The sequence below is a fragment of the Mus caroli genome, chromosome 12, assembly GCF_900094665.2.
Source record: "Mus caroli chromosome 12, CAROLI_EIJ_v1.1, whole genome shotgun sequence".
Taxonomy (NCBI): Eukaryota; Metazoa; Chordata; class Mammalia; order Rodentia; family Muridae; genus Mus; species Mus caroli.
In genome coordinates this window covers 40,366,959-40,388,695 of record NC_034581.1, presented here as the reverse complement: position 1 = coordinate 40,388,695, position 21,737 = coordinate 40,366,959, and the positions used below count along the sequence as shown (strand labels likewise).

At 42.0% G+C, this 21,737-nt stretch overlaps 1 protein-coding gene across 31 annotated transcripts in view; it reads right to left on the bottom strand.

The window, feature by feature from the left end:
• Nrcam (neuronal cell adhesion molecule) overlaps positions 1-12,609 on the bottom strand; it is a 261,656-nt gene extending 249,047 nt beyond the window's left edge. For 30 of the 31 annotated variants that reach the window (XM_029484542.1, XM_029484541.1, XM_029484548.1 and 27 more), the window contains exon 1: positions 12,079-12,268. The gene's annotated coding sequence lies outside the window, so the exon portion shown is untranslated. Of the gene's footprint in view, positions 1-12,078; positions 12,269-12,492 lie in introns of those variants that run through there. The other variant, XM_029484544.1, reaches the window with a different exon arrangement.
• Between the last annotated feature and the right edge of the window lie 9,128 nt (positions 12,610-21,737).

Genomic DNA, 21,737 nt, shown 5'->3' with positions numbered 1-21,737 from the left:
GAAGAAGAAGAAGAAGAAGAAGAAGAAGAAGAAGAAGAAGAAGAAGAAGAAGAAGAAGAAGAAGAAGAAGAAGAAAAAGAAGAAGAAGAAGAAGACAGGGTAAACTCAGCATATCACAATGATACAAACCTACCTCCCACAGACTCACTGCATATTTGTATCAATTTTTTAGGTTAATCTCTCAACATGGCAGGCCTGCCTTGAAGCCAATTCCTATAACCCACTAATTAGATGGGAAAGGACCTGCAATAACTCAACTCATATATCAGAAAATGAAGCAAACTACAGGTGAGAAGGTGGAAGGGTCAAGCAAAGGGGGGGGGAGGGGGGAAACAGAGTCCAGATTTTAAATCTACAGCAGTTTTTCTCTTCCTTTTTGTCCGGTGTGCCTTGATTCCAGTTTCTGCAAATTCACCTGGTAGAAAACAATCTCAGAAAGTGCTTGACTCAGTGGGCACGCTGCCATGCATGTACCGCAGAGGGAAAGACACGTGAATCGAGGAAAAGAAAAACCTTATGTAAATCCAGAATTTCCTTGGGTGAGCAGATAGTAAATTATAGTGGAAGTCCTTGGAGGGCGGGGGTCACAAAGACAGCATTTAAGATCAACTTACAGTGATTTAAAAAATAGCCCCATACTTCATTGAATCATTTCTCCTGCCAGCTCAAGTGCCTGATTTAGAAGCACAAAACAACTCACAATCTGCAAAAACTACAGGCACGCAATCACGAATGTTTGATTTCCCATGGGCTAAACTTCATCTGTCTTCAAACTAGGACTAAGCACAGAGTCACACCCCATTCTCTTCTTTCAACAGTCTGACATTTTGCTATATTCATGCATTCAGTTGTGCACCACAAAATATGGGCCTATCACATACACACCTCTATGTGAAAAGAGAAAAGGCAGCTCAGGCTCCTACACGACAGAAAGAGGACCAAGTTTCCCCACTCAGGTACCCAGGGAGTGCTAATAGAATTCTATTATGAGCAAGACCTAATGGGCCTGGATAACTACTTAGTTATCTTTTTCTCCTTGACAGATGTGACTTGGAATCTCAATATCATGCAATTGAGATATTTTCCTTAATTTCCACCTGTTTCCTTCTTTATTGACTTAACCTCATTTGATAAGGTTGCCCTGGGTGTGCCACACCCCTTCAGTAGACTGAATGAATTCATTCTCTCCTTATGCACATCTGAACACTGCCTTGAATTGAACTTTGATGTACTTTAGGAGCTAAGTCACATAATTCTTTGCAAAGGAAAGAACCCTACTGGAAATGAATAACTGTCCCAAGTAGGCTAGCTAGCTTCACAGTTACATTTATCTGCCTTCCTCAAGGTGAGACAACTACTAGTACATAAAGAAACAAAATAGTTGGAAAGAGCCAAGCTGGCCAATAATTTAACTGATTCATACTGAGATATCCTTTCGTAGGAAACTGTCAGTTTCTTTTCTTTTCTTTTCTTTTCTTTTCTTTTCTTTTCTTTTCTTTTTTTAAAATTTGAGTCGAATACCTGTATCTTATTTTTATTGATTGATTTATTATATATAAGTACACTGTAGTTGTCTTCAGACACCCCAGAAGAGGGGGCATCAGATCTAATAACAGGTGGTTGTGAGCCACCATGTGGTTGCTGGGATTTGAACTCNGGACCTTCAGAAGAGCAGTCAGTGCTCTTAAACGCTGAGCCATCTCTCCAGCCCCAGTTTCTTTTCAATGCAAATATATTTTCATGATTTTGTCTTACAGATTACGTTGTGAATTATTTTTGTCTTATGACATCATTTCTTCAATGATCTAAAGTCTCACAATAAAACAATCAAGTGTATTTAATATTGGATGATGCAAAATAAAGATTATCCTTTATTAGCCAGACGATGACCATACATTTTCATTTTTATTCCTTATCACTTGAGATTTTGTATTACTAGATTTGCATAGCTGTGTTCACTCTGCTCCTTACTTAACATAAGTCTCATTCTTTTTTGCCACAGGACACTTCTCTGGGATGTCATAATTCTTAATGCTCAACTGAGTCTTCCCTCCAGCCAAACTCTCTACAGTCCCTCATTTCTAATCTCTTATTCTCAGATCCAGAAAATGAATCAGACTATGAACTCTTTCACTATTTAACAAATGCTCTCATGGCTCCGCGAGAGCAGTCAACCTTTGATGTATCCTCCCACCCAGTATAATTTTGCATCATGGTAACTGCTACTAGAGACATATACTTCTAACCATGGAGTTTAAAATCTCTATTCCAGTAGTTAAAATGTAGTTTAGCTTAAAATGTAAGCATGCATTTTATCGTATGAGCTAAGTAATCTGAAGCAAATTAGCTTTTGTCCACATTAGAGTATATACCCTAAATTACCTCTTTACTGGCTATTCAAATTATTTCCATGTTATCCCTCAGAAAGTAGAAATGTCTCTATATTAGCATGGGTGTGTATGCGTAGACATTTGAGTGTGTGTGAAGAACCAAAGACAGGGTTGTCAGGTCATTTAAAGAAGCAAAGTTACCAAAACAAAGTTTGCTAATTTCTCAACTCTCAATTTTGCTCTTTTCAAGAACTATAATTTTTCAATTTCTATATTTTTATGAAAAACTAAGAAAGCTTTAAATTAGCCCAAATTGTTTTTTTATTTCATTTAGACTCTAATAACCTCTATTTCCTAGTAACTATTTCTATTAAAACATTTTAAATTGGATGCTACCTAACCAATGAATGAAGAACCATGTGTCATATTAAGAACTTTAATAGCAAATAAAAATCATCAGCCCCCACCAGAACCAGAAAGCCCAACTTATTTTTCATAAATCTACTATATAGGAAAAAAAAACCACTGTCAACACTGTCTAGCTAGCTAGTCAATATTTGTGACAAATTCACTTTACTATACATAAAAATATTTTGCAGACAATACCAAAATACTATAATGTATTCTTGCATGGGAGCATTTTTGTTTTTATTCAATCAGATAAGAGAAAGCCACAGAACTGTCAGAAGAATATTTGCAATGCAATTAGAGGGAGTGAGTGCGTCTGAGTGTGTGCCAGACACAAGGGGCCTCCCCTTAATTCACACAGTCCAATGTCTTAATGCACTGTACAGCATCAAACTGCACTTCCTACAGTGTTGGAACTTTTGTCAGTTAACTAGATGTTTACTGAGTGCCTGGCTGGGGCACTCCACACTATGGGCACGCCGTGCAGGGCTACATACAGAGCTCCAACACCATCTGTCACTTCAGCTTCTAGAGGTTGAAAATTTCAATTCAAACTAATTTACACTGCGCTCAAACTGAAGCTATAATTCAAATTTCGACTCGAAGCTTGAATTCCTTTTCAGTGTTCTTCAACTTTGACCCAGCGCCCCCCTCCTTCACTGAAAGGGGCCAGGACAACAGCCCAGCAAGTGGGGCAGGCAAAACAGGCCTCCTTTGTTCACTTTTGTCCTTCCAGTTCTCTATTGAGGTGAGGGACTGAAAAGGCGCACCAGGCTTTGGAAGGCTGCTTGCTTGCAAGCCATCCTCCCTGAGAAAATCAAAAAAAAAAAAAAAAAAAAAAAAAAAAAAAAAAAAAAAAAACCCAACCCTCCAGGATGAAACTCTTTCACAGTCCATTCTTACCTTAAGGCACAATTAGTGGGAAATTAGCACTCATCCTCCCGTTTTCCTCTTCCCTTGATGAAATATGTTCATAGAGTCTAAGCAGTGTTTGTAGTGCTCGTCTAAACTGCATGCTCAGATCACACTATTCAAATGCCAAGGGCATCTAGAAGTGGCACGGAATTAGCTTTAAAGTTGAAATTTGGAGAAAAAAAAATCACACTACACGCTGAATAACACATACTGAATTTTTTGAATGCTCTCAACCCACTTGAGAAAGATAAATCAAATTCATTGCATAGTGCCCCGTGGAAGACCTCCTACAGGATTCCCTGAGATTGCCCTGGGAATAGACTTCTTGTTAGAGTGGGTTTTGACACCATGCATATCATAAAATGCAGAATATATTATAAATGAACATACATATGTAAAACACTATATCCAGTATTTCCTGTATTCACTTAATAAGGAGAATTTTAGGATCATTTTGATGTAATAGTAACTGTCATCTTCATTCTCCTTTGAATTAAATAATGAAGAGTGATACAGAAGATAACAAGGGAACACACTATACAAGATAGGAGTTGCTAGCAGTGTTGTGAAACAGAGTGAGACCTTTGATAGTGTGCATAATGCAGGAGTCTAGGTGGATCACCACTGGAAAATTCTTATACTTACTAGCTTTTTAGTTATCTGAGGGAAACCATCCATCAGGCTGCTATTTTTTTTTTTTTCCTAATTTGGAATTCCAATCTTGTAGGCCAATAAACTAGGTCAATTAAGTTGACACCACATCTTTTTTATTAGCTCAGCTGAGCAATTATAATTGGGTGGTGAGGGTTATTCTGTCATCTTTGAAGAGTCAATGGTAGAAAGAAATGCCCAATGCAGAGAAGTAATTTACAATTCCAGCACATCTCTAACCATGCAGCATGAAGATGTTCCTATCTGTTCCAGACCTGGGACACATGTGTTCTTGGTCTTGATTAAAATAATGATGTCACTTTGGGGCAATAAAACAAAGGCATGCTAATTTAATCTACTCTTGTAACAAAATCATTTGGCACAAGTGCACCACAGACATACATATACTCCAACTCATCACATTAAAATATCAACAGGACAGACATCACCAGTGCCGTCTCATGATGGAGTATGGCATACACACAAAACAGCATCTGCTTTAGGCTTTTCACAAGATATGGGGTCAGCCATACTTGTTTCAGCTTGTGCAACTTCTAGTTAATAAGGGTTAAACGAAAAAGTTAGGAAACCTTGTGAGTGACTTCTTGTTCATGATACACAGCATGCTGATTTATGGCTTTATTTTGTATGTCTGATACATGGCACCATGTGTATGTATATGTCCCATGTCCTATGTGCGGATTGAGAAGAACAGCTCTGTGTCATTCCTTACTCTATACCTTGTTTGAAGCAGGGTCTCTCTGTTTCTCACCACTGTACTGCATGCCAGGGAGTAGGACCATGATCATTCCATGATCAGCTTATCTCTATCCACAGTTCTCTGTAGGAGCACAGAGATTTCAGAAACTTACCACATTTTACTCTTCATGGGTTTGGAGAATTTGAACTCAGGTCATGCGGCCCCGTGGCAAGTGTTTTATCCACCGAGATATTTATTATTCTGAAGTTTTAAAAGTAGAAATTCTGTACCTATTACTACAGCTCTTATCAAGAAAACAGAAAGGAAGAAGTGCTGTTTGAGATGTGAAGTCACGGGAATCACTACACAACTGGTGGGATTGAGAAATGATGCAACTGTTACCATAGAAAGCATGGTGATCCTAAAACAAATTTTAAAACAGTGTTCAGAGGCTCCAGCAGCCTAATTTCTGGGTGTATACCACAAACAATTAAAAACAATGATTCAAAGAGATACTTATACATCCAGATTTACGGTAGCATCCCTACAGTAGCCAAAAGGTAAAAGTAACCCAGGTGCTCACTGGCAGCTGAATGACAACGCACAATGGACATACTGAGCAAGTAAGGTCAGCCAATGATTAGAGGCTCGACCACTTGACTCAAATGAGATACTTAGTCAAACTCATAGAGACAGATTAGAGTGGTGATTGCCAAAGACTAGGGGAAGAGAAGCTGTTACTGTTTAACAGGTTTCAGTTTGAAATGAAGAAAAGGCTGGCCCTCGACAGTGGTGATGATCCTCACAGTGTGGATTCATGTAATGACACTCATCTATTTATTTTAAGATGGTTTGCAGTGACACACTGTATACTTTATTACAGTAAAAAGCAACTTACATCTTACACAGTGGATTGAATTTGTCTCTCCTTTGAGATATAACTGATTATGAAATTCAAATTGATAAAAATGGAGCTTAAGCCAATCTGATGCATTCCTCCTTTCTGCAGTCTCCTTCTGGATTTGAGGAGAACCAACGATTATCTATTGATGTCATGCATTTTTTGTCATTCTTAGAAATGTCAGTCCCTAGGTGTGATGGCCTACCCTGGTAATCTCAACATTAGGAAAGTGGATGGAGAAATACTGAGAAGTCAGCGCCAGCCTGGGCTAAATTACAAGAGCTTATATCAAAACAGAAGGGCCCTGCAGTGATGGCTCAACAGTTAAGAGCAATAGCTGTTCTTCCAGGGGACCTGGATTCAAGTCACAGTCCCTACATGCCAGCTCACAACCAGCTAACCTTAGTTCCAAAGGATACAGCACCTTCTTCTAGCCTTTTTGGGAATTGCATGCATGTGATGCAAACATGCATGCAGGCAAAATATGCATACATAAAAATAAATCAGAAAAAAGGGCCAGAGGAAGGGAGTTGATAAGGATGAAAGGGAGCCAGAGGAAGAGAAGGAGGAAAGATTGAGAAAATAATGTCAGTCAAAGGAAGAAGCATACAGCTGAATGGTAGTTCTGTGGATTGGAGGTGAGGATAGGGATGGGGACATGAATGAAGAATGGAGCCACAGGGTACAACGTTTGTTAGGTTGAAACAATAAATTCTGGATAGCTAATGAATAGGATAGTGACTATGGTCAATACTAGTGAGTATGATTGAAGTTTGCTATGGCAGCAGATCTTAAACTCCTCTCAGCAAAATGAGAGAGAAAATGTTAATATAGAATGTAATGAATATTTGATGATCATCTATTAATATATACCTCCATCAAAACATCAAGTTGCATGCCTTTAAATATACATAACTTTTATTTGTCACTTATGCCGTAATAGACATGACAGGATAATTTTTTCCTTTGATGCCAACAGAGGGGTTTTTTGGTTTTGTTTTTAAATTTATTTATTTATTTATTTATTCATTTATTTTTATTTATTTTATTTTTTGGTAAGGGGGAGCCAAAGGATCTTTTCATTAGTGTAAGTTCAATAAAAATAAGTCACTGGATTCTTGCTCTTAGCATCCAGGTCTCTTCACTTTTCTCATCAACCTGGAAGGTTTGCTTACCTGCCAAGAAGGCTAAGGGCTTCTTCAGGTGAAAAGCAGTACAAAATTTAAAATAGAAAGAACATCTAAGTGCTTATTAAAAGATTTAATTTTGCTGGGCAGAGGTGGCGCATGCCTTTAATTCCAGCACTTGGCAGGCAGAGGCAGACGGATTTCTGAGTTCGAGGTCAGCCTGGTCTACAGAGTGAGTTCCAGGACAGCCACGGCTACATAGAGAAATCCTGTCTTGAAAAAACAAACAAACAAACAAACAAAAACAACAAGAAAAGATTTAATTTCATTATTTTTAATTATGTATAAGTATCTCTGTGTGGTATGTACAGCATGTGAATGCTGGTGTCTGTGGAGGCTAAAGGCTGTGCCTTCCCTGGAACGGAAGTTACATGCAATTGTGGGTCCCCTGATATCGGTGCTGGGGACCATACTCAGGTCCTGTGAAAGAGCAGTGCATGCTCTAAACCATCTCTCCAACTCACATTTGGCAAATTTCAGTCATTGGTGAATCACTTTTAATCATCGAGCATCTCAAAGATGACCTAAACACTCCTGAGATACACACACAAAGCTTCCTAGTGCAGGCAAGCACATCAGAGCTGCCTTGTTTGTCCTGTTTGCTCTGGGTTGTCATCCTTCTCAGACAGAAACTGTTCTTTAGGCTGGGGCTTCAGTGGCAGCTGATGTCGCCTTCATGTTGGGACTTAATGCTGTCATGGTGAGGGTTAATATACAGTCATTCTGCTGGCCTGCCTTCGGGGACCTAGCAATTGCTTAGGACACGATCTGCCTTGGCTAGATGCTACAGGTGTGTGCTGCATATAAAAGGACCTGCTGCCACTCAGCAGCTCTCTCTCCCTCCCTCCCTTGCCCCCTCTTTCTCTCTGTGTGTGTGTGTGCATGCGCGCACATGTGTATGTGTTCCCCAAATTTCTCTATCTGTTCTCTGCCCTCATGTCTCTGCTCCTTCTGTCTGTCTGTCTACATGTCCACTTGCCTGCATCTACCCCTTTCCAAGGCCCTCACTCTTCCCCGCTCCCCCAATAAACCCCTTTCACACGAGGTCTGTTGTATGGCATAATTTCTCAGGGGCACATGTGGCATGCATAATTTATAACAGTGAGAGTGACATTTAGAGGTTACCTTTCAGGAGAATGATAACAGGAAGAGGTCACAAGGGGGCTTTTACTGAAGATGTTAAACTGTATTCCAGGATGACAAGTCAGATATTTAAGTTATGTAAACGTAAATCTGTGAACACTGATGATAGAAATGTTATGCTCATCACAATCACTCCAGTGCTGAGAACAAGAGGCCACTCACTCAGTAAATATTTATGATGAATTAATGAATGAACGAACAAACTAATCTCTTTAGAGAGAATCTTCTGTGGAATTCCATTAAATCGTATCTTTGTAGGAATATATATATATATATATATATATATATATGCCAGATAATATTCTATCCATCACATGAGGAGAGTGATACTTAAATAAAAGTGTTAATTGAAGAGATCCCTACGGAGCTGGAGAGATGGCTCAGTGGTTAAGAGCACTAAGTGCTCTTCTAAAGGTCCTGAGTTCAATTCCTAGCAACGCCATAGTGACTCAAAGCTATCTGTAATGGGACCTGATGCCCTCTTCTGGGGTGTCTGAAGACAGCTACAGCATACTCATATACATAAAATAAACAAATAGATCTTTTAGAAGAGGAGGAGGATGCCCCTACAATAGTGGTCTACACCCCTGGTCTGCACATTCTCACGACACTCTGACACAAAGTTGTGAAGCACTCATACCTGGCACTGTCACCACACAGGCTCGCAAGAAGCATGTGATTCATTCACTGTCAATGCTGCAACACCACCACTGTGGTATAAAGGTGTGTGCCCTCAGGCCATGGCCACATCCCTACCCTGCAATACATGACCAGGCCAGTTCTCTGGCACCTGCTGCACTGCTTTTGAAAGTCAAACTGTTAAGTGCAAAGTTGTCCAGGGTCTATTATAGCACTATATTCACACTAATGTGAAACATTTAGCTACTTTCCCAAGTCAGAGTTATAAAAGCAACGTTGATGCATTTTTCAGTGGATGGGTCAATTGTGATCATCCTAATAGCTCTGCCAAAGATGGTCAATATTACTTTTCTTCTAATTCTTCTTTTCTATAGTAATGTGGAATGGCTTGGTAAAAGTATCACACATTGCCACATACTTAGGTTGCTGAAAGCCTTCTTAGATTTCTCTGCTAAGACTCTCTAAACTCGGTGTAGAATTTGGGTAATAACTCTCCTGTAGTCCAAACAGTCTACAAAAGCTGCTCAGGGTTGGGAGCTTTTAGTTAAATATAAATGTTTGCCTTGGGGCTGGGGAGATGAGTGAGCAAGTGGATGCTCCTTCAGTGCAAGCCGATGTGGCAATCCCTAGACATCCTGCCAAAAACTTAATGCAGTGCCCAAATCCCAGTACCTTTGCAGCAAGCTGGGAGACTGAGGATTGGTCTGCACAAAACAGAGCTTCAAAATATTGTGGAGAGAACCACTTCCTGAAAATTCGTCCTCTGAGATGTGTATATGGGCCAGAGTATAAACACACACACACACACACACACTTTGCCTTGTTTTAAGAAATGTTTGTTTAAAATTACACTGAAAGCTGGATATGATAATGCACACCTTTAGTCCTCGAATTTGGGAGGCAAACCTATCCTAGTCTATGTAGCAAGTTCCAAACCAGCAAGGGGTATCTGATGTAAGTCTCTCTCAAAAACAAACAAGCAAATAACAATAACAATGACAAATGAAGTGCTAGTAATATCCCCGTGTAGTTGTTGGGACCTCTGGTCACCAAGAACAAGTTAGTGACAGTAATGGACCGGATTATGAGTATACACACGCACGCACACACGCATGCGCGCGCGCACACACACACACACACACACACACACACACACAGACACACCAGTGGAGATATAAAAGCCCATAAAAGAATTATTGGAGTAAAAAGTTATTCCATAATACTGTCATCTGAACTACAGCATTGCCTGTTACCAAAAAAAGTCTGCACACATCCGAATTAAATAGCTTTGTATTTGTATTCAATGGAATAGTATTTTGGCGTTGAATACTCAGGATTTGGGCCTCCTCTAAATTCATGAGAAGTCTCAAGAAGACCACACTTTCAAAGTCTTTGATGGGAAAGCTCCGCTGCTCCCTGGCTACGTATGTGGTCTTGTGGAAGTTACTTGACCTGTCTAAGCTACTCTCTTAATTTGGAAATGGAGTTGTTATGAGAATTGACATGAGATGTTGTGTGTGCATAGTTCCTGCACACCTGGAGTTTCCCAATAAGTTGGCTACCATATCATTAACCTAGAAAGAGTTCGCCTGTCTCCATTGTTTTACCACTTCTGAAAGGCCTCACAGCAGGCAATGGGTGGTTAGCATAGGCCATTTCGGAAGTAGTCCAATTCAAGCAGGTTTTGTATTCAGGGGTCACTGTGTTCCTCCCCACAACAACCCCAGGGGGAGCTCCTGGTGCGTACGGAAACAAGGCTGCCTACCCCATTATACTCTGCTCCACGGCTTCCTGCTAGAGCTTCAGCAAGGAAGGACGCTGTGCTTCAAAACCACACTTCTTTTTATTAACCATCCAAGACTAGAGAAGGAGAAGAACATTTCCCTCTCTGGACTTCTTCCCTCTCAGTTTACCCTGGTGCTGGAGCTGTGGGTGAAGATGGTGAGGTAGGAGAAGGACTCTTGCTCATGGCGACCTTTCTCTGTGCTTGCAGAAGCACAGGGACCTCCAGCCAGCTTCGGGGATGTGAAGAGGTAGCCCGGAGCAAAGGGAAAGAAATGACCTGCCTACCAACCCGGTGGACTCCGGGAACTCGTGCTGCACCTGCTATCCAGAGAACACTTCTCAGAGAATGACTCCCCAGCTCTGCCTACTGTGAAATCCGGTCCCGGTTCTGTGCCGTGGCAGATGTGAACCGAGAGTAGCCGGATCCACACACCCCGGGAACCAGAGTGCCGCGGCGCCCACCCGCGCTGCCTGGAGGGCCCGGGGCGGTGCCGGGCACAGATGGCGCTCGCAGCTAGATGATGCTCTAGCGCGGGCAGTCACTCCAGGCTCACCACAGTACCCCCCCCCCCCGGCGAAGCTGTAGTCAGATCCCACCCTGAGAGCCTGCGCAGGGCAGAGGCTCTTCCCAGTCTGTCCCAAACCCGGTGCACCAGCCCTGAGAAGCCCCTGTCCACAGAGGCTGTGTGTGGTGGGGGAACTGTCACGGCCCTCACCTGGAAGCCAACAAAGCAAGTGTCCCCAGCGCACCATCCCTGGTGTCTATCCTGTTCCCCTCTGATTCCCTGATTCCTCGCCAGAGCTGAGAAAGCCGAGGTGGGCAGTCAGCATCGCCCACCTTCCCCCACCCCCCGCTCACGGCGATTCGCCCAGGTGTGAGCACATCTGAACAAAGCCCACGCCCAGATGTGTCCGTGGGGACACGAACGCGCGCACGCTGCAGCGCGACCAGCGGGACTCAGTCGCGCTTCGCTGCCGGGCGACCCTGTCTTGTGACACTCTGCATCCACTGCGTCCCAGCCCAGAAAGCTGTGTAATGCTGGTCTGTCCACAAGCAGACCTCTAGTCAGGGCTTCCAGAGAGGCTGAAGTTGACCCGGGACCCAAGGAGCTGGTGGGCGCTCGCCCGTGGTACCCGAGCTGCGGGGGTCGAAGCCGCGTCCTCCCAGGGCGTGCGTCTCCTTTTTCTAACCAGCGCCCCGACTATGTCAAGGGCTTGCAAGAGAAAACGAAGTCGCCGACCTCTTTCTCCCAAGCTGCAAGCGCTGCCAGACTCCCACAAGAGCCGGGGTTGAGCCGGGGCGCCAGTGTCTGAGTGACAACGCGGCAGCCTCGGGCTCCTTGTTCTGCTCCAGCCGCGTCCACCCACCAGGACAGAATGTCACCAATGCAACCGCCAGACACACCCAGGGCTACTCACGTTTTCGTGCCGCGCCCACCTCCCTGCCGGGGCGCTACTGCCCAAGACCCCGGAGCCCAGCTGTCGTGCGTGTTTCCGAAGCTTCCGAAGCTGTCGCCTCCAGCTGCCCCAGTCTCCGTTTCTGCACGGTCCCTCGCGCCCGCGCGTCTCAGGCTCGGACTCCGGCGCGCGTCCGCCAGCGACCCAGGCGAAGCGCGCGTCCTCGCCGCTCCCGCCCTCCGCTCCCGGCGATACCCAGCGTCGCGCTCAGGCCCCTCCCGACTCTCTCAGCGTCCCCGCGTCCCCCTCCCCCGCACTCACCGGGCGTCGCCCGCCCCCTCCCCTCCGGGCTAACCCCCTCCCACCCACCCACAGCTTAGGCTGCAGCGAATGGGCTCCGGCCTTGAGCGCCTTGAGGGCTGGGTGGCCTCTCACCTGAGAGGTCGCGCTACTCCGGACCTCTGCCACCACGCACCGGGTGAGGTGGTGGCTGTAGGGCCAGGAACTCAGGACTTGAGTGTTCAGGGGAAGGGGTGACTGGGATGTGTCTACAGAAGATGTTCCGGAAAACGAGTATTTTAAATACCACTCTCCTTGGTTTAGATTTCCTTGTGATGGATGGATCCGGATCACACATTCCCTCCCGCCCTCCTCTCACCTCCAATACTTCCCCCTCTCTTCTATTCCTTTAAAGTATTTCGTGCTTTTGCAAACTCATTGGCATGGGTTGAGTTCTGGTTTATAGTTTTACAACTGTCATTTCCAAATACAGTTGAGGAAGGGTCCCTTTAGCGTGTAAGCGGATGCTATTTTTAGTAGGGATTGGGTTTCTGGAGTAGTTGAAATAAGCTTTTCAGATTGCAGAGTATTTTACAAGCTTTGTTGTTGTTGTTTTCAATGCAAAAGTGTGTAGAATTTTTAAAAAGAATGTGTAGAATTTGAGTAAACCCACTGCATACTACAATTCAGATTCTTCAGGACCCTTGCCCCTTCCAGCATGATGGTGTCCAAGGCACATAGCCTCTTACCTGGGCCTACTTCCTTCTGCAGGCCCAGGTACAGTCAGCCTGGTATTACCCAGATGAACCATTTACTTTTGGAAGCTCTCTTCAGCCTCTATCTTCAGCCTCCAGAATTGGTGTTAGATTGGCACTCATGAATAAAAACAGATCTGATCCGGGCCATGCTTCAGAGTCTTGATAGCTCCTCTGCCCTGCTTTGAACTTAAGCTTCAACCCACATTCACTCATGTGCACAGTGTTCTCTTCTTTCTCCTACTGCCCAAACATACAGGATCCCCTTCATAAAAGTACTTCAAAGCTTCAAAGAGTACTATGATTCAAACTTGATCCCTAAACCTATAGTCTTAACCACTGTGCACTGTACCATGCTGTGTCAAGGACAGAGCACAAAAGTTTCTTTCCATGAGAGTAGCACCTCCATAGAGAGCCATGGAGCCCTCCAGTGGCACCTGGAGTGAACAGGCTTTAGACTTTCCTCTTTTTTTTCAGTCCTATCTTCCCCTCCCCATCTCTTTCTCTTCCTTTGCCTGATTTTCTCAACCAACATTCTTAATCCAACCCATACTGCAGGCCTCTCGGAGAGACTACCTGACAACTTGACCTCAAATTTTCTGAAACCAAGCATGTGCCTAGCTACACTAGTAATGATCAGTCTGCCCACCAGCATGTGACCCACTCTCTCCACCTGCTCTAACCCTGTGAAATCAGAATTTTAGACTAGGTAAACACAGAAATTTGGTTTTAGCTGTCTTTTTTTTTTAATTATAAATTGTAACTTTTTTTTTAAACCACCACCACCCTCCTAGCAAAACTCAAATGAAAGGTTGGTAAACTCCAGATCAGAAAGATAAAAGCACTTTAAAAAAAAAAAAAAAAGTATGTTAGCTGGGCCTGGTGGCCCACGCCTTTAATCCCAGCACTTGGGAGGCAGAGGCAGGTGGATTTCTGAGTTCCAGGACAGCCTGGTCTACAAAGTGAGTTCCAGGACAGCCAGGGCTACCCAGAGAAACCCTATCTCGAAAAAACAAAAAAACAACAAAGTATCTTAACATCATTAAGTAATCTTCTACAAGAATGGTATTTACCTGTGTCATCATTATCTTCAGATTAGGCAGAGATATATTGATAATAGTAATTTTCACGTTACCCATTTGAAAGGACATTATAATCCAATATTGTCAAAAATACAGTTATGATGGGCAGCTCCATCTATAACATGATCTTTATTGTCTGATATATTAATATAAGTGTGGTCCCTCCCTCTCCACTGAGTGTTATGCCAATCACTATAACAAATACTAAGAACTAGACAAAATTACAATAATGACTACAACAAGTGCTAAAGATAATCAGTCAATTTAAAGAGTGTTTTTGTTCCTCAGTTACAAAGGCCTTGGTTTCAAAGGCCCATGGCCAGTTGGTCTCATTGCTTTTGATGTGTCAGCACATCATGGCAGGAGAATGTGTTGTGGCAAACCTGCTCACCATAAGCCAGGAAGCAAAACAGAGAGGGAGAAGATAGGTACACAATTTCCTTCAAAGGCACACACCTAATGACCTAAAGCCCTCCCACTAGTCTCCATTATACAAGGTCCCACCACCTCCCAACAGCATCAAGCACCAGAGCTTTATCATAGGCATTTAGGAATGTTTACTCAAAGTACTAAGTGCAGTAATAGTGCATACAGCTGCTCATCACTATGTGCTTCTAAGGAAAAGAATTTGCCACAGCAGTGGGCTGTCACTCCTGACTTTAGGTTACAAAAATGTCCTGATTTTGCTTCCTTGAGTTTAGAGACACCAGTTGCCACATAAGAGATGACCTATCAAGACAGATGCCCTTCTTAAGGGAAGCCTCTGGCTAACAGATTGTGAAGAACTGAGGTCATTGGTCCAAAAGCCAGACCCCAGATAAACTCTGTTTCGGTCTGTCCAGTAAATACAGTTGTCCCATTCTAGCTCCGAGATGCTTCTAGGGCAAGCCTAGTCTTTGGTTGCAACCTCACAGAAGGTCCTGAACCATAGGACTCAGTGAAGCCATGGTTGGTTCTGGATCCACAGATACTGGCTGAGAAATGTTGCTACTGCCAAGCTGCTAAATCATCATAAAGATGTTTAAGAGCATTTCAGTGTGGACGTTTTCACTAAATGATCAACTGTCATTGTCACTAGGTACAAAATAGTGCCGGAAGGAGCAGCAAATGTGAGGTAGATGACTTGTCTGAAGATAACTTGTGTGACTTGTCTGCCTCAGCAGTGCCCACCTGCACACCTAGTCATACTTACCTCCCACAGACAAGAGAAGTCGTCTTCAGTGCCCCACCCAGATGTAGCTTTCTCCTTTTGACTGCCTGCCATGGTCTCAGCTGGCCCAGATCTTAGAGATTCCTAGTGGGTGGTGGTTACTCACTATGGATAATAGTGGGGTATACAGCTGCATGTTTATAATATGTAACTAATTGGGGCCATGTACATCACATTACTAGTGAACAGTATAACGTTTCCACAGATGCATAACACTAGTTGCCCTTCTCTCTTGCCATCTGCTACCCAACTACAAACTTCTGTGTGATAGCTGGATGTCATCTGGGCGCATGACAGATGAAGCTAGAAATCTGAAACCCATTTCTTGCCTGCTGCTTAGCAACACAGTACCCTGACATCTATCTGAAGGAGGTGATAGGTAAGCAAGAGGAGGAAAGTCTGACCCATAGTGACTGCCATATGTGAATTTCTTCTCTAGGAGCCTGTGAGTCACCATTATCTTCATTTTTGGCTCAATATTCCCCAACACCCAACCCAGGGAACCAAGATGGAAAGGACATTTTCAACAGTACTAAGCACGCTCCATCTGTTCCCAAAGTTTCTATCTACAGGAATGTACGGGAGTTCAGGTGAGTAATTTCAGACTAGCCAAGGTCAATGTGCAGCCATCCATTGAAGATAGGATCATCTAGAACAGGAAATTGCCTCTCAGGGAAAGTAGACATACTGAAAGGTACTCTTGATGTGCACCCTTCACTGCTGACTTCAGGGGCACAGATTACAGGTACAGTGAAGGTCAGGTTGCCATGGAAAAGAAAAGAAAATACTCCTGTATACAATACTGAAGTCTAAAGGAGTGACTCAGCAAATCTCTAATCTCTGGCTGTCTTGCTGCATTTTAAGAAGAAAGGGGGTCTTGGGTTAAATATACATTGTTATGTTTCTGTTTGTACTTTCTTTTAAGCCTTGATTTAAAGTTTAACTCAAGTTGTTTTAACATACATCATAAAATGTATTATCTTAGCCATTTTCAACATGCAGTTTGACAGTGTCATGTTATGTGATCATTACCATCATCTGTCTCCAGAACTCTTTCATCTTAGGAATCTGCAGCTCTATAGCCATTAAACAGTTCCCGGTTGTCCTCTCCCTCCAGGCTCTAGTAACCACTACTGCCCTTGCTGTGTCTATGAATCTGACTGCTACAAATATTTATATAAATGAAACTACGGTATTTCTTTTTGTGACTAGCCTAATATACTAATATTTTATCCAGTGTGTAGCATGTGTCAGAATTTGTTTTCATAAGGCTGAATACTTTATTGTATACACAAATCACACTACTTTTTCATCTGTTGATGGACACTTGGTTGCATCTACCTCTTGGCATTCATAATGCTATGAACATGAGTATTTGAATACCTCTGAGATCTTGTTTTATTTTAGTTGTGTACACAGAAGTGACATTTGCTAGTCATACAACATATTAAAGTTTTTCTGAATGATTGTTGTATTATTTTCCACAGTAGATGTAATGCTTTACACTTTTTATTAGATATTTCCTTTATTTACATTTCAAATGTTATCCCCTTTCCTAGTTTCCACTCCGAAAATTCCCTATCCCCTCCCACTTCTCCCTACTCCCCAACCCACCCACTCCCATTCCCAGTCCTGGCATTCCCCTATACTGGGGCATAGAACCTTCACAGGACCTAGGGCCTCTCCTCCCATTGATGGCCGAATAGGCCATCCTCAGCTACATATACGGCTAGAGCCACATGTCCCATCATGTGTTTTCCTTGATTGGTGGTTTTAGTTCCAAGCTCTGTGGGTACTGGTAAGTTCATATTGATGTTCCTCCAATGGGGCTTCAGACCCCTTCAGCTCCTTGGGTACTTCATTGGGGACCTTGTGCTCCGTCCAATGGATGATTGTGAGCATCCACTTCTGTACACTTCTTTTACTTCTTAACATTTCTTACAAATCTCACAGCTGTGCCCAAGGATCATACATTTCCATATCCTTAACATATCTTTACATTTTTTTTAGAGTTTTATACATGTATAAAACATGGGGTGTGGGGTTGTCAGTTTAATATATTCAATATATAACTCTAAAGCAGATTCTGATCAGATTCACACCCTATTACTTTCTCACCTCCCCTATGCCTTGCTTAACCTCTTCTTTCCAACTGATCTTCCCCTACTTCCATGTAATTTTTGTGACCTAATGTGTTTAAACAGGATTGCTTGTCTAAGCACAGGTAGGGAATTGCTTATTGGAGCAATCACTGAGGAAAATGACTCCCCTTAAAGAAGGGTGGGACCATGTGAGCCCCTTCCCCATCTGTGAAAGAATATTGATGGGCCCAATCTTGTCTCATGTGGATAACCACAGCTGTGAGTTGACGGCAAAGGCCATGTACTCCTCAGAAGACAGCATTTCAGAGTATTTCCTTCCCATTCTCCAGCCCTTACATTTTTTTTTTCTGCCTTCTAAGATGTTCTCTGGCCCGTGGAAATGGTGATACAAATGTTCTTGTTAGGAATGAGTACTCAACACTCATCCTTAGCCTTTGACCAGTTATGAGTCTCTGCATTAAACACTGCCCACTGCAAAACACAGCGCTATTCTATGGATATAAGCTTTTAAGTATTTAGAAGATATTTGAGAGTACATCCATTTATCAAGGTAACTGTAGTAAATCCCTCACCATGGCCTGTGACCTCGTCCATGGGGCTTTAATCAGACTTATAGTACCAAGTATGAATTCCTTCTAAGGAGCAAGACTCAATTCCAATCAGAAAGTAATTGGTTGTCCTTATAGCAATCATGCTACTATTGAACAAGTGAATATTTATTGCCTGGTATGTCCATTGCTGGGTATGACCACTGGTTAACTTTTCTTCTCCAGTGGTATGCATAGCACCTCCTGTTACTATAAATGCTAGCCAGCAGAGAGGCTTCAAATTCAGTTTCAGTTTGAATTGTGTACTGTACCCAAACTATGGGGTATCGTCAATAAGGTCTTTTCACTTAGTTCTGGTGGGCAACCAAGTGAGATGGCAATGTCCTGCATTGTTTTGAAGATCTCTGGATCCAGATGACCATACTTCATGATATACATGCTTGTTGAAAATTTTTGTTTAATAATTATGGCTTCTGGGAGCAATGTTATCCAATTTTACAGAGTACCTCCATGCAAACTCGTTTATTTATTCATTTATTTATAAATTACATTGTTAGAGAATAGCCACCCTAATGAGTGTTCTTCTGTCTTCCAGTATTTTCTAGTGTAAAACATTCAGGGGATCAAGCAAATGCAGTGCTTTTGAAGGCCCTGTTCTGGCTCCTCTTTGACTTCTTCTACATCTCTTTTAGACCATGCCTGAGTTCCTAGGATTGAAGAATTCCACCAGGATCTTGAAAATCCATCTCATGTGCTTTTAAGAATCAACATTCTGCTGGTGTGTACACATGGAGCATGTCTGCAAAGGTGGGCACTGAACTTGGGTACAGGCTAACGTGTTTCACTTTATGTACTTGAGGACTCTGATGGTTCAGGAATCAAGCCAGGGCTGAGGTTAAAAGGCCACTTCTACCTCCCCAGACATAGTACTCTATCACAGAACTCCAAAGTGCTCAAGCATTCTAAACTCAAATCTTCACCTTGACTCCAGGCTTTAATTTTGAACGTCTGGGCATAAAGGTCTCCAATTGTCTTCTTTCTTCAAGTTCTCATTCGTTGGGGAAGTAAATCTCGAAATGTTACAGGTTCAATCAGATTCACTATGAAGATACTAAGATTACTCCTGGGAGTAAGAAATTTTAGTTTAGTAATAAATTATACAAAAATGTTATCTAGCACTAATTGTTTTGTTTTTGTTTTAATGGCAACAGGATGGGAGGCAAGTTTAATTAGAACAAAATTTTCTTCAAAATGACTAATGCTATCGCAATTTTTGGTTAAGAATGCTAATTTTTTTTATCCTAGTATCCAAATGTCTCAAAAATTCCGCTTTTAATATTAATTTAATTAGCAGTATCTTAAAAAGCATCCCACTGAGAACTTGAACTAATAAAAATTAGTTTTTATAGCTGGGCTGTCTTGTCTGGCCTCTGTTGGAAAGGAAGCACCTAGCATCGAAGAGATTTGAAGTGTCAGGGTTGGGGGAATACCCAGGAGGGCCCCCACCAGCTCAGAGAAGGGGAGGAGAGGGTGACAAGGAGAAGGGCCAGTGAGTCAAATGTAAAGGGAATAAGTAAAAAAAATAGTTTTTAGTAAATATTAAGAATATGAGAATATACTTTATATAATAAAGCATAAAATATTTGTTACTGAAGATCCATTATCTTTTTCAATTACCAAATTTTAAATATTGGTGGATCATTATCTGTTTTGCTAATTAAACAACTGTGTATAAAACAATAGAGTTAATTTCTGTATCTGGAATATTACTACAGAGCAGAGTTCAACATTTGTTGAATGGGGGTGCTGAGGAGGCTCAGAGCTTAAGAAACTTGTTTAGAGTTATATAGTAAGAAGTTTCAAATGAAATTTGAGTCAGACACATTTGTTCCTTCACTGCATTAATAGCCAACAAGTTTACTGAATATCTCTTGTGTGTCAAATTCTAAATAGGAGATAAAGCAATAGAGATAAGAGGGGTAGAAGTTGCTGCTAACTTAGGGATATTTTAGCTTTGAAATGAGAACACTACCAAACAAGTAAATACTTATCCAATGAGCCCATATTAGTTTAATAAGTGCAAAGAAGGAAAAGCCCAGCCTCACGAAGGTTGTAAAAATGTGAAGACAATCAAATCAATCTAACAAAGGCTGGTGGTGAAGAGCATTCCACTGAGGTTTCATGTTAAATGAATGAGGTCGAGAACAGGCTGTTGTGAACAAGATGAACAACAAAATTCCTCAGCATTCTGGAGAGGCCAGGCGGGTTTGGATCGTCTAAACAACTGTAAGAATGGGAAGGTCCCAGAGAACAGTAAGGTAAGGAAGAAGAGGCAGATGAGGCTGGAGAGACACACAAAGCCAGGGTAAGTGCTAAGGTCATAGTAAAGCGTTTGGAACACTGAACAAAACTCTTTCTTTTGTTATGATCCAAAAAAGAACTGTGGGCCACTGAAGGACTCTGAGCTTTCTCCTGCAAGATAAGAGAGCAGATGTGAAAGAAAAAGATTGCACTGGGTGGGTAGGGTAGAGGCTTTAGAAAAAAAAAATAGTAGAAATGAAGAGAAGCAAATGAATTAAGGATCTAGAACCCAAATGGTAAAATGATACTGTAGTTGGCAGATAAAGGACATGTTGTGTGATTCACAAGAATGGTGGGATCTTTCTGTCTAGTCCTGAACTGAATGTCTCTGGGATCTTGATAGGGTTTGTGTTACATCTGCAAGTTGATTTTGATACCACATCCAGTGCCACACTATTAATTCTGCCAAGTGTGGGAAGTCTCTTCTGCAGTTACTCTTTCTTCAGTGACTTATATTACAGAAGTTTTCCTCCCTATTTGGTCTATTGTAGAAATTTTATAATTTTTTTAACCTTTTGCAAATGAACTTTTTTTTCTGATTTCTTTCTTGACAACTTCATTATTGGAATATTGCAAAACTCTTAAGTTTCATATGTTGATTTTTTGTTAATGATTAGGAAACCCGAGTCTTCTGATGAAGCCTATCATAGGGTGTTTTAAGTGTGGAATCATGTCATCTGCAAATGTGAATGACTTGAATACTCTTTCCTGCTTTTATCTATTTTCCTTCTCTTGCTTTAGTGCTCTAAAAATTCAGAGTGAAATGAGTATGCATGTGTATTGTTCTGGATATTTGAGGAGACTGCTTTCTAGTTTCCCCATTTAATAAACTCAATGGGCTTTGTCATATATCCTTTATTGTGTTAAGGTGTATTTTTTCCTATGCCTTGTTTCTTCAGGGATTTTATCATGAAGCTATGCTGAACTTTATCAAAGGCTTTTCTCCCTGTCTATTAAAATTTAACTAGTGTGTGTTGCTAATTTATGCACTGTATTCTATTTTTTATCCTAGCCCTCGTGTGACTATGAAGCTCATCAGTGACCAGATACGTTACAGAAAATAGGTATGAATCAGAAAACCTATACACTTATAAAACCTACGGCATTCTATCTTTGTTTTGTGCTTGTTTTTCAAGACAGGGTTGCTCTGTGTAGACCTAGCTATCCATCCTAGAACTCACTCTGTAGCACAGGCTAGCTTGGAATTCAGAGATCCACCCACCTCTGCCTCCCCAGTGCTGGAATTAAAGGTACACACCATTACACCTGGCTCTGTGTATTTTTCCATTGTAAAATTCATTGCTCTCTGTACTTTTTTTATAATGTTCTTTGACATACTGAAA